The 15,874-nt window shown below is 47.7% G+C and overlaps 1 protein-coding gene and 1 long non-coding RNA gene across 3 annotated transcripts in view; one reads left to right on the forward strand and one right to left on the reverse strand.

The window, feature by feature from the left end:
- Nucleotides 1-15,874, reverse strand: part of LOC134345106 (phospholipase D1-like) — a 265,323-nt gene that overhangs the window by 245,191 nt on the left and 4,258 nt on the right. The window lies entirely within an intron of this gene.
- LOC134345107 (uncharacterized) overlaps nt 1-15,874 on the forward strand; it is a 35,315-nt gene that overhangs the window by 15,168 nt on the left and 4,273 nt on the right. The window contains exon 2 of one of the 2 annotated variants that reach the window (XR_010017603.1): nt 11,200-11,452. The exons of the other annotated variant lie outside the window; for it this stretch is intronic. This is a non-coding gene — a long non-coding RNA (uncharacterized LOC134345107). The remainder of the gene's footprint in view (nt 1-11,199; nt 11,453-15,874) is intronic. 2 annotated transcript variants of the gene reach the window in all.

Here is a 15,874-nt window from a genome sequence, read left to right on the forward strand (position 1 = left end):
CAATTTCCTCTGGGATCAATAAAGTATGACTATGACTATACTGGGACCACACCTGGAGTGTTGTGTGCAGTTTTGGTCCCCTAATCTGAGGAAAGACATCCTTGCCATAGAGGGAGTACAAAGAAGATTCACCAGATTGATTCCTGGGATGGCAGGACTTTCATATGAAGAAAGACTGGATGAACTAGGCTTGTACTCGTTGGAATTTAGAAGATTAAGGGGGGATCTGATTGAAACGTATAAAATCCTAAAGGGATTGGACAGGCTAGGTGCAGGAAGATTGTTCCAGATGTTGGGGAAGTCCAGAACGAGGGGTCACAGTTTGAGGATAAAGGGGAAGCCTTTTAGGACCAAGATGAGGAAAAACTTCTTCACACAGAGAGTGGTGAATCTGTGGAATTCTCTGCCACAGGAAACAGTTGAGGCCAGTTCATTGGCGATATTTAAGAGGGAGTTAGATATGGCCCTTGTGGCTAAAGGGATCGGGGGTATGGAGGGAAGGCTGGTACAGGGTTCTGAGTTGGATGATCAGCCATGATCATACTGAATGGCGGTGCAGGCTCGAAGGGCCGAATGGCCTACTCCTGCACCTATTTTCTATGTTTCTATGTTTCTATAAACCTGATTCTGATTCATTGCCTCCTTAGGGTTCCTTTACGTTAAGCTCCCTGATGAGATCTGGGTTATCACACAACACCCAATCTAAGATAACCTTTCCCCATGTAGGCTCAAGCACAAGTCGCTCTCAAAAGCCATCTTGTAGGCATTCAACAAATTCCCTCTGTGACAATCCAACACCAACCTGACTTTCCAATCCCCTTGCATACTGTTCTCACTATTGATTTTCTTTATTGTACAATTTGTCTTCTATTGCACATTGGTTGCTTGTCAGTCCGTATTAATGCATAGATTTTCATAATGTCTATTATTCTATTGTATTTCTTTATTTTTCTGTAAGAAATGAATTTCAGGGTAGTACATGGTGATGTATATAATACTGTAAAAATGCATATATATATATATATATATATATATACACACATAGAGAGAGAGAGCAAGGGTGCTTGAAACTTTTGTACAATACTGTAGTAGTTTTATGTTTTGCACTGTTCTGTTGTCACACACAAAAAAACAAATTTCATGATGTATATGAGTAATGATAAACCTGATTCTGAAATACATCTTTATTGGGGACTGAGAGTGGGAAGGGGGCAGGGAGAGGGGAATCACGGTTGGGAAACAGGGAAGGGAGAGGGGAGGGAGCGGGAAGTACCAGAGGGACATTCTGCAATGATCAATAAACTAATTGTTTGAAATCAATTGACCTTGCCTGGTGTCTTAGAGCTGGGTGTGTCATCCCCACTCCCGGCAGTCCTTCTCTGCCACCTGTCCCACACCCCTCCAAAGGGTGCTCCATCCTTGCCATTCCCAACATCTCTTCCTCCCGCCAGATTTACAAGCTCGTCCTCCACTCCACATTGTCAAATACAGTACTGTGCAAACATCATAGGCATCGAGCTATATACAGGTATATGTGCCTAAGCCTTTTGCATGGTGTTGTATATACTTTACTTTGACTTTGAATTTGAAGTTTACAAAATCATGAGGGACATAGAGAGGGTAAATGCAATGCATACAGTTATTTTTCCAGGGAAAGTCAACTGGAAGACAGTGGCCCTAGGTGTAAGGTGGGAGGGGACGAATTGAAAAGGGACCAGCAGGGCAACTTCTTTACCCAGAGGGTGGTGGCAATATGGAACAAGCTGCCATAGCAACAGGTTGAGGAAGATAGGTTAACAACATTCCAAACACACGTGGACAGGTACATAAATAGGAGCATCTATGGAAAGGAATAAAGAGTCGACATTTTCTGCTGAGGCTCTTCATCAGGACCTGATCAAAAGTCTTGATGAAGAGTCTCAGCCCAATTAGTTGACTGTTTACACCCTTCCATAGATGCTGCTTGACCTGCTGAGTTCCTCCTGCTCTTTGTGCGCATTGCCTGAGATCTCCAGCATCTGCAGAATCTCTTGAGTACATGAATAGGAGTGTTTTAGATGGATCTGAGCCAAATGGGATGAGATTAGATGTGTACCAGGGCTACCATGGAGCAGCTGGGCAGAATGGCTTGTTTCCACGTACCTGATAAAGTAGCACGAAGTGTACGTTCATGGTCTTCTGCTGCTGTAGCCCATCCACTTCAAGGTTGACATGTTTTTTTTGTTTTTAACACCATTCTCTGTAAACTCTAGAGACTGTTGTGTGTGAAAATCCCAGGAGATCAGCGGTTTCTAAGGTACTGAAACAAACCCGTCTGGGACCAACAATCATTCCACGATCAAAGTCACTTAGATCACATTTCTTCCCCATTCTGATGTTTGATCTGAACTACAACTGAACCTCTTGACCATGTCTGCATGCTTTTTGGCATTGAGTTTGTGTCACATGATTGGCTGATTAGATATTTGCATTAACGAGCAAGTGTACCTAATAAAGTGGCCACTGGGTGTATCTCTCTATAACCCACTCCAGGGGTTCTGTGTGGCTCTAGCATTCATCTGTCTTTTAGTTTGAAACCACTAGCATCAACTCAGCTGTTTGTGCTCCAGAGATGTTGAGTGAGTTTCAATTGATGGCGTGAGAGAAGTGACAGGCTAAGGAGGAAGCCTCAGACAAAACTGTTGACTAATGTCCTGGAGCCTTTCCTCAGTGCTGCTAAAACATAGAACAGTACAGCACAGGAACCACAATGTTGTGCTGAACCAATTGAATCAGTAATCAAATGGCCAACTAATCTCTACTGCTTAAACTAATCTTTCTTTTCTAACTAATCTAACTTTTCTTTCTCCCTGGGCCTCCTGTCCCATGATCCTCTCATATCCCTTTTGCCAATCATCTGTCCAGCTCTTGGCTCCTCCCTCCCCCTCCTGTCTTCTCCTATCATTTCGGATCTCCCCCTCCCCCTCCCACTTTCAAATCTCTTACTAGCTCTTCCTTCAGTTAGTCCTGACAGAGAGTCTCGGCCTGAAACGTCGACTGTACCTCTTCCTAGAGATGCTGCCTGGCCTGCTGCGTTCACCAGCAACTTTGATGTGTGTGGCTTGAATTTCCAGCATCTGCAGAATTCCTCAAGTTTGCGCTTAAACTAATCTACCATTTTCCTCACATTGAAGTGCCTATTTAAATGTCTCTTATAGGTCTCTAGTGTATCTGCCATCACCACCATCCCAGGCAGCGCATTCCTGGCACCCACCACTCTTCATGTAAAAAAAATACTTGCTCCTCACATCCCCTTTGAAATTGCCCTCTCTCACCTTAAATACATGCACTCTGCTATTTTCGATTACAACCCTGTGAAGGTCCTAATGTGGTCAAAACCAAAGAGATGATTGCGGGCTTTAAGAAGGTGCAGACTGACTACTGCTTACTGCACTTACACAGTTCCTTCATGGAGAGAGGTAGGAGCACCAGATTTCGGGGAGCGCATATAACAGAGAGCTCACCCGGTCCCCAGACACCACCTCTTTGGTCATGAAAGCACAGCAGTGTCTCCACTTCCTGAGGAGATTGAGACATGAAGGTACACAACCCCCATTCTAACCTATTTTTACAGGACCACCTCCAGCTGTATCACTGTCCGGTAGGGGGATTGCAAGACCCTAGAAAGGGCTGCTGGAGAGGATCATCAGGGTTTCTCTTCTACCCATCGGAGATATTTACCAGTAGCACTGTGTATGCAGGGCCCTTAGTATTGTCAGTGATCCCTCCCATCCGTCCAACAATCTCTTTGACCCCTACAATCAGGCAGCAGATACCGTAGCATTAGGACAAGGACTGTTAGGATGGAAAACAGCTTCTTCCTCCAGCCCATGAGACTACTGACCTCCCTGCCAGCACCCAGGTCTCATCACGCATGAAGTGCAAGTGGTGTTATACTGTTTACTTTTTAACTTGTGTCACAAATGCACCCTGTTATTTGTTAATTCATTTGTGGTAATATTACCTTATGTGTTATGTGTGTGAGTCATATATACTGCGTTGTGCACATTGGTCCAGAGGAATGCTGATTTGTTTGGAATAGGATAGGGACCATGTCCGGGCAAGTGTGCAGTTTAAATTGGGATTATGTTCAGCACAGATATCGTGGCCCAAATAGTCTATTCTTGTATTGTAGTGTTCTTAGCCAAAGGAAGTTTTTTCTCTCAGTCTCCTGGCGTTCTTTATTTCTTGTATTCCTCTTTCCAGTGTGTCTGCCCCACCACAGCACCAACAGGGAATCCTGCTTGGATGGCACACCATACAGGACACCTGATACACAGACCTTGATAGAGGTATACAAGATGATAAGAGGCATAGATCAGGTAGACAGCCAGACTTTTCCCAGGGTTGAAATGAGCAATACAGGGGGTTATGGAGGAAAGTAGGGATGTCAGGGGTAATTTTTTCCCCACATGTAGAGCACAGAACATCACGGCATTGTGCAGACCCTTCGACTCATGATATTATGCCAGCATTTCAACCTGCTCTAAAATCAATCTAACCTTTTCCAAAGTCCGAAGTAAATTTATTATCAAAGTACGTGTGACAGTTGTACCTGTCTCCATATATAACCCTGAGATTCATTTTCTCAGGATTGTTGATACATATGTACTTTGATTTGGATTCTCCCACATACCTCTCCATTTTTCTATCCTCTGTGTGCCAATCTAAGAGTCTCTTAAATGCCCCTAATGTATCTGCCTCCATCACCAACCTGGCAGTACATTCCAAGCACCCACCACTCTCTGTGTAAAAATCACAACCTCTGACACTCCCCCCCCCCATGCTTTCCTCCAATCACCTTAAAATTATGACCCCTTGCATTAGCCATTTCCACCCTGGGAAAATGTCTCTGGCTGTCCACTCGACCTATACCTCCTATCATCTTGTACACCTCTATGAAGTTGCCTCTCACCATTCTTTGCTCCAAAGAGAAGAAGCCTAGCTCGCTCAAACCCTCCCCAGTAGACATGCTCTGTAATCCTGGAAGCAGCCTGGTAAAAGAGGTGACCAGAACAAAGGGTGGTCTAACCAAGGTTTATAGAGTAACATTGAGGGAGTGGTGGGTACATGCAGTTCTGGTCTCCTTACTTGAGGAAGGATCTACTAGCTTTGGAGGCAGTGCAGCGGATGTTCACCAGGTTGATTCCAGAGATGAGGGGGTTAGACTATGAGGAGAGATTGAGTCACCTGGGACTGTACTCACTGGAATTCAGAAGATCGATAGGAGATCTTATAGACACATATAAAATTGTGAAAGGGATAGGTAAGATAGAGGCAGGGAAGTTGTTTCCCCTGGTAGGTGAGGCTAGAGCTAGTGGACATAGGCTCAGGATTTGGGGCCGTAAATTTAGGACAGAGATGAGGAGGAACTGCTTTTCCCAGAGAGTGGTGAATCTGTGGAATTCTCTGCCCAATGAAGCAGTGGAGGCTACCTCAGTAAATATATTTAAGACAAGGTTGGATAGTTTTTTGCATAGTTAGGGTTATGGGGGAAAGGCAGGTAGGTGGAGATGAGTTCGTGGCCAGATCAACCATGATCTTATTGAATGGAGGAGCAGGCTCGATGGGTCAGATGGTCAACTCCTGCTCTTATTTCTTATGTTCTTAACGCTCTGCAGCTTTTTGCAATCCTGTGCAGAGGCCCCTCCTGACCTGATGGTGATGCAACCATTCAGATGCTCTCCACAGAACATCTGCACAAATTTGAGAGAGCCTTTCATGACATACCAATTCTCCACAAACTCTTTTGAAGATGGTGTTGGATGGTGGGAAGGCTCGTGCCTATGATTCTATGTTGTATGTAGATGAAGCTGGTCTCGGACAGAGCAGGGAGTGGGATAATGTGGCAGTCAGCTGTAGTTCTGTGAGAACTCTTTCTTTTGACTTTCCCTGGCAAGTGTCTATTTGGCAGGTTGCCCAGAAATTCCACCCCATAGCCACCTCACAGAAGCCTTTTGAATAATGACAACTCCATTTCTTGGCATCCAACAGCATATCCTGATCTGGGCTATTTAGTCGGACATATTTGGAACTCATTAACTCCATCATTACTGTATGCAGCGTTATATGTTTAAGGGCGTGACATGTTAATTACGTGTTAACTCTCCTCCAAAGCTGGTTTAACCCCAACCTGCAATACAGCCCAACTCGACAACACAACAATAGTCCCACCCTGACTTGTCAGAGCACTCTGCAGTACTACCCAGCTGTCCTGTGGGAGGAGCAGTGCTGAGGGTGGGGTCACACTGTGGGAGGGGCAGCGCTGAGGGTATTCGCGCTGTGGGAGGGTCAGTCAGTGCTGAGGGGGGGTCACACTGTGAGAGGGTCAGTTCTGAGGGGAGTCACACTATGGGAGAGGCAGTGCTGAGGGGAGTCAGACTGGGGGAGGGGCAGTGTTGAGGGGGTGTCACACTGTGGGAGGGGCAGTGCTGAGAGGGTCACACTGGGAGGGGCAGTGCTGAGGGGGGTCACACTGTGAGAGGGTCGGTGCTGAGGGGGGTCACACTGTGGGAGGGGCAGTGTTGGGGGGAGTCACAGTATGGGAGGGGCAGTGCTGAGGGGAGTCAGACTGGGGGAGGGTCAGTGCTGAGGGGGTTTACACTGTGGGAGGGGCAGTGCTGAGGGGGGGTCACACTGTGAGAGGGTCAGTGCTGAGGGGGGTCACACTGTGGGAGGGGCAGTGTTGGGGGGGAGTCACACTATGGGAGGGGCAGTGCTGAGGGGAGTCACACTGGGAGGAGCAGTGCTGAGGGGTGTCACACTGTGGGAGGGGCAGTGTTGAGGGGGTGTCACTCTGTGGGAGGGGCAGTTCTGAGGGGGGTCACACTGTGAGAGGGTCAGTGCTGCGGGGAGTCACACTGTGGGGGGGCCGTGCTGAGGGGAGTCACACTGGGAGGGGCAGTGCTGAGGGGAGTCACACTAAGGGAGGGGCTGTGCTGAGGGGAGTCACACTGTTGGGGGGTCAGTGCTGAGGGGGGGTTACACTGTGAGAGGGTCAGTGCTGAGGGGAGTCACACTGTGGGAGGGGCTGTGCTGAGGAGTCACACTGAGGGAGGGACAGTGCTGAGGGGAGTCACACTGAGGGAGGGGCTGTGCTGAGGGGAGTCACACTGTGGGAGGGGAAGAATTGACCATACTTGAGGACTATAAGAGGACTTGACCTAAAACATTAACTTTTATTTTTACTTACTAATTTTGGTAAATTTCCACAGATGCTGCCTGACCTGCTAAGGTTCTGAGAATTTTTTGCCCTGTCATTCTGTCCTGAAACCTATTCTGTCTTTCAGTAAGATCACGCCTGAGTTAAATATAACATCGGTTCCGTAGACATGGAGCTCACATTGATTGTCAAGAAGCGCTCCAACTCTGCCTGACAAAAAATAGAGTGGGTGACGAGAGGATGGAGCATAGAACGTGAAACAGTCAGCACAGGAACAGGCCCTTCGGCCCACAATGTTGTGCTGAACCAGTTCATTTAGTAATCAAATGGCCAACTAATCTTTTCTGCCTACATACAAGGGGTGATTGATAAGTTTGTGGCCTGAGGTAGAAGGAGTCAATTTTAGAAAAACTAGCACATTTATTTTTCCTACATTTACACACTTAGTCCAGTGGTCGAGGAGCATACGGATCCCTTCTTTGTAGAGGTCGGCATCTTGGACCTCCAGAAAGTGGTCCACAGCCAGGGTGATTGATAAGTTCGTGGCCTAGGGTAGAAGGAGATGAGTTATTTACTTCAAACTTTCTGCATGATCACTCAAAGAGTTGAACTACACGTACATGTAACGAGAGCTGTATAACTCATCGCCTTCTACCTTAGGCCACAAACTTATCAATCACCCCTCGTAATGTCCGTATCCTTCCATTTTCCTCACATTCATTTGCCTATCTAAACATCTCTTAAATATCCCTAATGTTTCTGCCTCTACTACCACCCCAGGCAGCACATTCCAGGCCCCCACCACTCTCTGTGTAAAAAGCCTGCCCCTCACATCTCTTGAAATTACCCCCCTCACCATAAATGCACGTCCTCTGGTATTAGACATTTCAACCCTGTGGAAAGGATGCTTGTCTGTTTTCTCTATCTATGCCTCTCATCATTTTATAACTCTGTATCAGATCTCCCCTCAGCTTCCGATGCTCCAGAGAAAACGATCCAAGTTTGTCCAAACTCTCGGTATAACACATGCCTTCTAATCCAGAAAGCATCCTGGTGAACCTCTTCTGCACCCTCTCCAAATCCTCGACGTCCTTCCAATTGTGGCGTGACCAGAACTGGGCCAGAGGGTGCAGCCTCAGAATGGAAAGAGAAGAGCAGAGAGGAGAAATTTCTTTAGCCGGAGGGTGGAATTTATTTACTGCCACAGATGACCGTGGAGGCCAAGTCATTGGGTACATTTAAGGCAGAGATTGATATGTTTTTGATTAGTCAGGGTGACACAGATTATGGGGAGAAGGCGTGAGAATGGGATTGAGAAGGATCATAGATTGGCCACGGTGGAATGGTGGAGTAGACTCAATGGGCCAAATGGCCTGGTTTTGGTGGTTTTCCTATCTAACAACAGTAAAACCAAGCTCAGGACCGATGTTGAAAAGCCTTATAATTAAAGAAGGAGATCTGGGGGCAGAGCAGAAGCAGGGGGTATTATTAATGTTATATTGAGCCTTAACTATCGTCCAATGAAAGCTCTGTGCAAATTTGCCAAGCCAGCTCACTTTACTGTGGGAAGATGTACCGGGCCAAGTTTTTCCATGTGTGATTTGACCCTTCAGTTGCTATGGCAACTGATCACAAGAGAGAGTGGGTGAAAAACCGTGGTACTTTCCTTTGTTGGAGTCGCGGAGGTTGGGTGGTCCCTGAGGAGTGACTGGGAAGCTGGGATTAGAGTACAGTGGGAAGACAGATGTTGAGGGGGCAAATCGTGGCAAGTGGATTAGTGTGGGCCAGCACAGGATCCCAGCAAGAGAGTGTGTAATATATTCGTAATGGCAAGAGCAGAGGAATTTTAGAAAAACAAAGATTTGCGGGGGGGGGGTGTCTTTATACACAAGGAACTAATAACCTGCAAACTGAACACAAGAGATTCTACAGATGCTGGAAATCCAGAGTAACACAAAGAAAATGTTGGAGAAACTCAGCAGGCCAGGCAGCATCTATGGAAAGGAATAAAGAGTCGACGTTTCAGGCTGAGACCCTTCACCGGGACTGGGAAGGAAGGGAGAGGAGATGATAGGTTTATGATTTGCTGCTCCACTGTCAAGTATCTTTGAGGGATGTCTATCCTGCAGAAGTTGAAATATTCTCTTCATCGGGAATTCAGTAAGAACCTCTCTCACCACTCCCCCTCTGCTGCTCTCCAAATCTTCGACCGTGTACTCACCTACGAGCTTCCTTCTCTTCAGCCCTTCACCCTTTCCACCTATCGCCTCCACTCCCCCTCTCCCCAGCTCCTCATTCTCGCTTCTTCCTCCTTCCTATTCAGTCCCGATGGGGGTCTCGGACTGAAGCGTCAGCAGTTCGTCCCTCTCCAAAGAAGCTGCCTGACCTGCAGAGTTCCTCCAGCAGTTTGTGTGTATTTGTTTGAGTACTGATATCTTTTGCAAATTAGATGTTTGTCAGTCTTTGTTTATGTGCAGCTTTTCACTGATTCTATTTAATTTCTTTGTTCTATTGTGAATGCCTGCAAGAAGATGAATCTCCGGGTAGTATTTGGTGGAATAAAATACTTTGATAATGAAATTATTTTGAACTTTGATATAGTGAACACGTGGGTCTCTCCCCAGTTGCTCCACTTTCTTAGGTAGGGGGAGCAACACCTCAGATTCCATCTGAATAGATGCCAGCGTGAACACTGATTTCTCTAACTTATGGTGATCTCTCTCCCCCTTTTCCCTTCTTTCGTTTAGCAGTCTGGCCACCCCTCTCACCCCTTCTCTTCTCCTCACCTGCCCATCATCTCCCTCTGGTCCACCCTCTCCTCTTGTCAGATTCCTTCCTCTTCAGCCCTTTACCCTTTCCACCTATCACCTCCCAGCTTCTTACTTCATTCCCCCACTCACCTTCCCCCACATCTGGACTCTCCTATCACCTGCCAGCTTGTTCACCTTTCCCTTCACCCACCTTCTTGCTCCGACTTCTTCCACTTTCCTCTCTAGTCCCAATGGGGTCTCGGCCCGAAACGTCGACATAGATGCAGCCTGACCTGCAGAGTTTTTCTAGCATTTTGTGTGTATTCTGTATCTTGATCTTAATCTACCCATCACCTCCCAGCCTCTGTCACTATTCCCACTCTCCCCTCCTCCATCTGCCCATCACCCTCCTCACCTGGATCCACCCATCACCTCCCGGCCTCGGTCACTATTCCCACTCTCCCCTCCTCCATCTGCCCATCACCCTCCTCACCTGGATCCACCCATCACCTCCCAGCCTCGGTCACTATTCCCACTCTCCCCTCCTCACCTGGATCCACCCATCACCTCCCAGCCTCGGTCACTATTCCCACTCTCCCCTCCTCAACTGGATCCACAGATCGCCGCCCAGCCTCGGTTATTGTTCCCACTCTCCCCTTCTCCATCTGCCTATCGTCACTCCTTACCTGGATCCACCCATCACCTCCCAGTATCTGTCATTATTCCCACTCTCCCCTCCTCACCTGGACCTCCCAGTATTTGTCACTATTCCCACTCTCCCCTCCTCCATCTGCCCATCATCACTCCTCACCTGGATCCACCCATCACCTCCCAGCCTCGGTCACTCTTCCTACTCCAACACACGCAAAGAGCTCAGCAGGCCAGGCAGCATCTATGGAAAATAGTAAACAGTCGACCTTTCAGGCCAAAACCCTTCATTGGGACTGGAGATAAAAGATAAGTAAGAATGTGGGGGAGGGGAAGAAGAAATGTAAGGTGGTATGTGCAATTGGGAGGGGGTGAAGTAAAGAGCTGGGAAGTTGATCGGTGAAAGAGATACAGGGCTGGAGAAGGGGGAATCTGATAGGAGAGGACAGAAGGCCATGGAAGAAAGGGAAGGGGGAGAAGCACCAGAGGGAGGTGATGGGCGGGTGAGGAGATAAGGAGAGAGAGGGAATGGGGTTGGGGAACGGTGAAAGGGGGGGGGGAATTACCAGAAGTTTGAGTAATTGATGTTCATGACATCAGGTTGAAAGCTACCCAGGCGGATATAAGGTGTTGCTCCTCCAGCCTGAGTGTGGCTTCATCGCAGCATGGACTGATCGGAACGGGAATGGGAAGTGGAATTAAAATGGGAGCCACTGGGAGATCCGGCTTTTTCTGGCAGCCAGAGCGTAGGTGCTCAGCGAAGCAGTCTCCCAGTCTACGTCAGGTCTCGCCGATGTACAGGATACCATACCGGGATCACCAGACACAGTAGATGACCCCACCAGACTCACAGGTAAAGTGTTACCTCACCTGGAAGGACTGTTTGGGGCCCTGAATGGTGGTGAGGGAGGAGGTGTAGGGACCTGTGTAGCAGTTGTTCTGCTTGCAAGCATGAGTGCCAGGAGGGAGATCAGTGGGGAGGGATGAATGGACAAGGGATCGTGTCAGGAGAGATCCCTGCGGAAAGCAGAAAATAAGGGGGACGGCGGAGGGAATGGTATGCTTGGTGCTGGGATCCCGTTGGAGATGGCGGAAGCTCTGAAGAATTATGTGCTGGACCCAGAGGTGGTGGGGTGGGGGTGGTAGGTGAGGACAAAAGAACCCTATCCCTAGTGGGGTGACAGGAGGATGGGGTGAGAGCAGATGTGCGGATAATGGAAGAGATGTGGTTGAGGGCAGCATTGATGGTGGAGGAAGGGAAGACCCTGTCTTTGAAGAAGGACATCTCCTTAGTTCTGGAATGAAAAGCCTCATCCTGAGACCAGATGCAGCAGAGATGGAGGAATTGAGAGAAGGAAGAAGAGGTATAGTCTAGGTAGCTGTGAGAGTCCGTGGGTTTGTAATAGACATCGGTGGATAAGCTGTCGCCAGAGATACAGACAGAGAGATTGAGAAAGGAGGGGGAGGTGTCAGAAATGGACCTGGTAAATTAGAGGGCAGGGTGAAAGTTGGAGGCAAAATGGATGAAGTTGACAACCTCGGCATGGCTGCAGGAAGCAGTACCAAAGTAGTCGTTGATGTAGTGTCGGAAAAGTTGGTGAGTGATACCACTGGTGTCCAGAAAGAAACGGAGAGCTTTGAGGCCCTCCTGGTGGGGGATGGAAGTGTATAGGGACTGGACATCCATAGTGAAAATAAGATGATCAAAGCCAGGGAACTTGAAATCATTGAAAAGTTCAAGAACATGTGAAGTGTCACAGATGTAGGTCGGAAGGGACTGAACCAGGGGGATAACACTGAGTCGAGGTATGCAGATATAAGTTCAGTGGGGCAGAAACAAGTATAAATAATGGGTCTATCTGGACAGACTCCATCTACCTATCACCCTCCTCACCTGGATCTGCCCATCACCTCCCAGCTCTTGCTCCACACCCCTTCCCCCACCTCTTTACACCTCCTCTATCTTTCAGTCCAGGCAAAGGGTCTCGACCCGAAATGTCGACTGTCCATTTCCCCCTCTGGGTTCCTCCACCAGTTTGTATTTTTTTTTGCTCCAGGTTTCAGCATCTACAGAATCTCTTGTGTCTCCAGCTACCAGGGGGAGCCTCTTTCTTCTGATCTGACTTCTCACTCAGAGAATGGTGAATGATTAGAGTCTCCAGACTATACACAGGTGGGGAGAGCATTGCAAAGTCAGCAGATCTGGTTGTCCGACTGACGCCAGGAACTGGTGGTTATAAACATCAGCAGGTATTCAAAAAAAAACATGGGACTGTCTTCAAAAGAGACGTGAGAGAGCTGAGCTGTCATTATATCTGACAGATAATTAGAAGGCTTTATTGGTGTTGTGAGGGTAATTACAGAGTGGCTTGTTGGGGTTTGGCAAAACTGAAATATTTAAGAAAAACTCTAGAATTACAGGTTGTGGGCATACAATCATGGTGCAAGGATGTGTGGCAACACTTGGCAGTCTGCCCCCAGCACATTCTTGAGTTGTGGACGTAAATGATGCACGTATCTTTCCTATGTACACTCAGTGGCCAGACTCGCTCCGTAATGCAGATATCTAATTGACCTATCATGTGGCAGCAACTCAGTGCATAAAAGCCTGCAGACGTGGTCAAGGGGTTCCATTGCTGATCAGACCAAACATCAATATGGGGAAGAAATGTGATCTAAGTTATCTTGACCATGGAATGATAGCTGGTGCCAGATAGGGTGGTTTGAGTATCCCAGATTCTTCTGCTGTCCTGGAATTTTCATGCACACCATCTCTAGAGTTTACAGAGAATGGTGCGAGTGAATGGCAGTGAGTGGCAGTCCTGTGGGTGAAATGTTTTGTTCATGACGAGGGTCAGAGGAGAATGGCCAGACTGGCCAGACTGGTTCAAGCTGACAGGAAGGCGACAGTAACTCAAATAGCCACACGTTACAACAGTGGTGTGCAGAAGAGCATCTGTGAACACACAACACATTCAGCCTGGACGTGAATGGGCTACAGCAGACGACCATGAACACTCTCAGTGGCGACTTCATTAGGAGCAGGAGGTAACTAATGAAGTGGCCAGTGAGCGAGAAATAAATCTGAATCTGTGCTCAGTGGTACTGGAGTGTCAGCAGTGAAGATGTACTGTGATCCCGGATGGACCAGTGTTAATAAGAACTTCTAGAAAGGTTAGCTGAATGTATTTTTAGAGGTACAGTGCGAAACAGGCTCGTCTGGCCCAGCGAGCTGTACCACCCAGCAAGCCACCTGTTTAACCCTTTCCTGATCACAGGAACACTTACAAAGACCAATGAGCACACTAACCAATACAGCTTTGGACTGTGGGAGGAAGCTGAGGAAACCCAGGTGTACACAGGAAGAAGGCGCAAACTTTCTTACAGAGGAAGCCGGAACAGAAGTGCCCTGCGCGTAATAGTCTCGCACTAACTGCCAGGCTACCATGGGGGGGGGGGCGGGGGCAAATTTAATTGATAAATCACCTGGTGTGGATAGGATGCACCTGAGGTTGTTGAGGGAATTGAAGGAGGGAACTATATGGGCTCTCACCATCATGTCCCGGACACGGGGATGGTGACTGATGACTGGAAGACGGTGATTTTTGCACATTTGTTCAAACGAGGGTGTAGAGATGAACACAGTAATTACACATGAGCCACTTTTAACCTCAGAAATGGGAAAGTTTCTGGAAATGATCATAAGAAACAGAATTAGAAGAAATTTGGAACATGGATTGTTTGGTGAAGGCCAGTGTGGATTAGCTAAAGGGTGGGGGGGGGGAGTGCATTTGTTATGTGAGAGAGTTTTTGATAAATTTACCTTGCAAGTGAGGTGAGGGAAATGTGGTTCATGTTACAGAAGACAGAACAGTCCAGCACAGTCCAGGCCCTTCTGCCCACAATGTTGTGTTGACTCAACCTACTCCAAGATCAATCTCCCACAAAGACCTCCATTTTTCTATCATCCATGTGCCAACTTAAGATTCTCTTAAATTCCCCAAATGTACCTGTCTCTCCCACCACCCCTGGCAGTGGGTGCACTTGATAGTATACTTTATTTTAATTATTTGAGCTAGAGCATAGAACAGACCCTTTCAGCCCAGCAACCCATCGATTTAACCCCACGGGACAATTGACAATGATCAATTAACCTGCTAAGCGGTACACCGTTGGACTGTGGGAGGAGACTGGAACACCCGGAGAAAACCCAGGTGCTTACAGGGAAGAATGGAGTTCAATTCTGGTGCCATTCTGTAAGGAGTCTCTGTACGTCCTCCCCCTGGAATGTGTGGGCTTTCCCCAGGTGCTCCGCTTTCCCCCCACAGTCCAAAGATGTGCTGGGTAGGCTAGCTGGTCATTGTAAATTGTCCTGTGACTAGGTTAGGGTTAACCGAGGTTGCTGGGGTGGAGAGGGTTGAAGAGCCAGGAGGGCCAACTGCACACCGTATCAATAAAAAACCGAAATCCTTACTGACAGCACCGGAATTGAACTCCAAACTGAACAGTAATGGTGGCACACTAACCGCGACTCTGACACCTTTAATTCCCAATATAAAGAGACTTCCAAAAGGCAGTTGATGAAATGCCACCTGACAGTCACATTAGGCGAGTAACACATTATTCTGCATTCACTTATTGTCTTCCCCCTCTTATTTTTCAGTTTTGTTTGGAGACACAGGCCCTTCCAGCACAACCAGCCCTCACCACCCGATTACACCCATGTGGTGAGCTAACCCTCGAGCCAGTATGTCTCTGGAACGTGGGAGGAAACTGGAGCACTGGGAGGAAACCCACATGGTCACAGGGAGAACGTACTGACAGTGGCAGGAACTTGACACTCAATGACAGCAGCAGATTGAGGCAGTAGATACATAAAACCAAACAAAACAACGTTCCTCCGGACCATGGTACACTCACAAAACACAAATCACACACCAGCAACGTAAAACAAAATATTATCGCGAAAAAGTTAGTAAAACGTAATTCAAAATGCAAGTGAAGTGCCCAACACAGGTAAACAGTAAACTGCTCTCTGTCCTAGTGACAAGACCTTGATGGTGGCAGGGTATTCATTAGTCTCACAGCCCGAGGGAAGAAGCTGTTCCCCAATCTGACAGTCCGACTCCTGATGCTTCCTGACGGTAATGGGTCGAAGAGTGTGGGATGGGTGGAAGGAATCCTCAACAACAATACAGGCTTTTTGACTACAATGCACAAAGTGGCACAAATAGAGGGAGAGAAAGCCCAGTGATCCTCTCAGCAGTCTGTGATT

The sequence above is a fragment of the Mobula hypostoma genome, chromosome 4, assembly GCF_963921235.1.
Source record: "Mobula hypostoma chromosome 4, sMobHyp1.1, whole genome shotgun sequence".
Lineage (NCBI taxonomy): Eukaryota > Metazoa > Chordata > Chondrichthyes > Myliobatiformes > Myliobatidae > Mobula > Mobula hypostoma.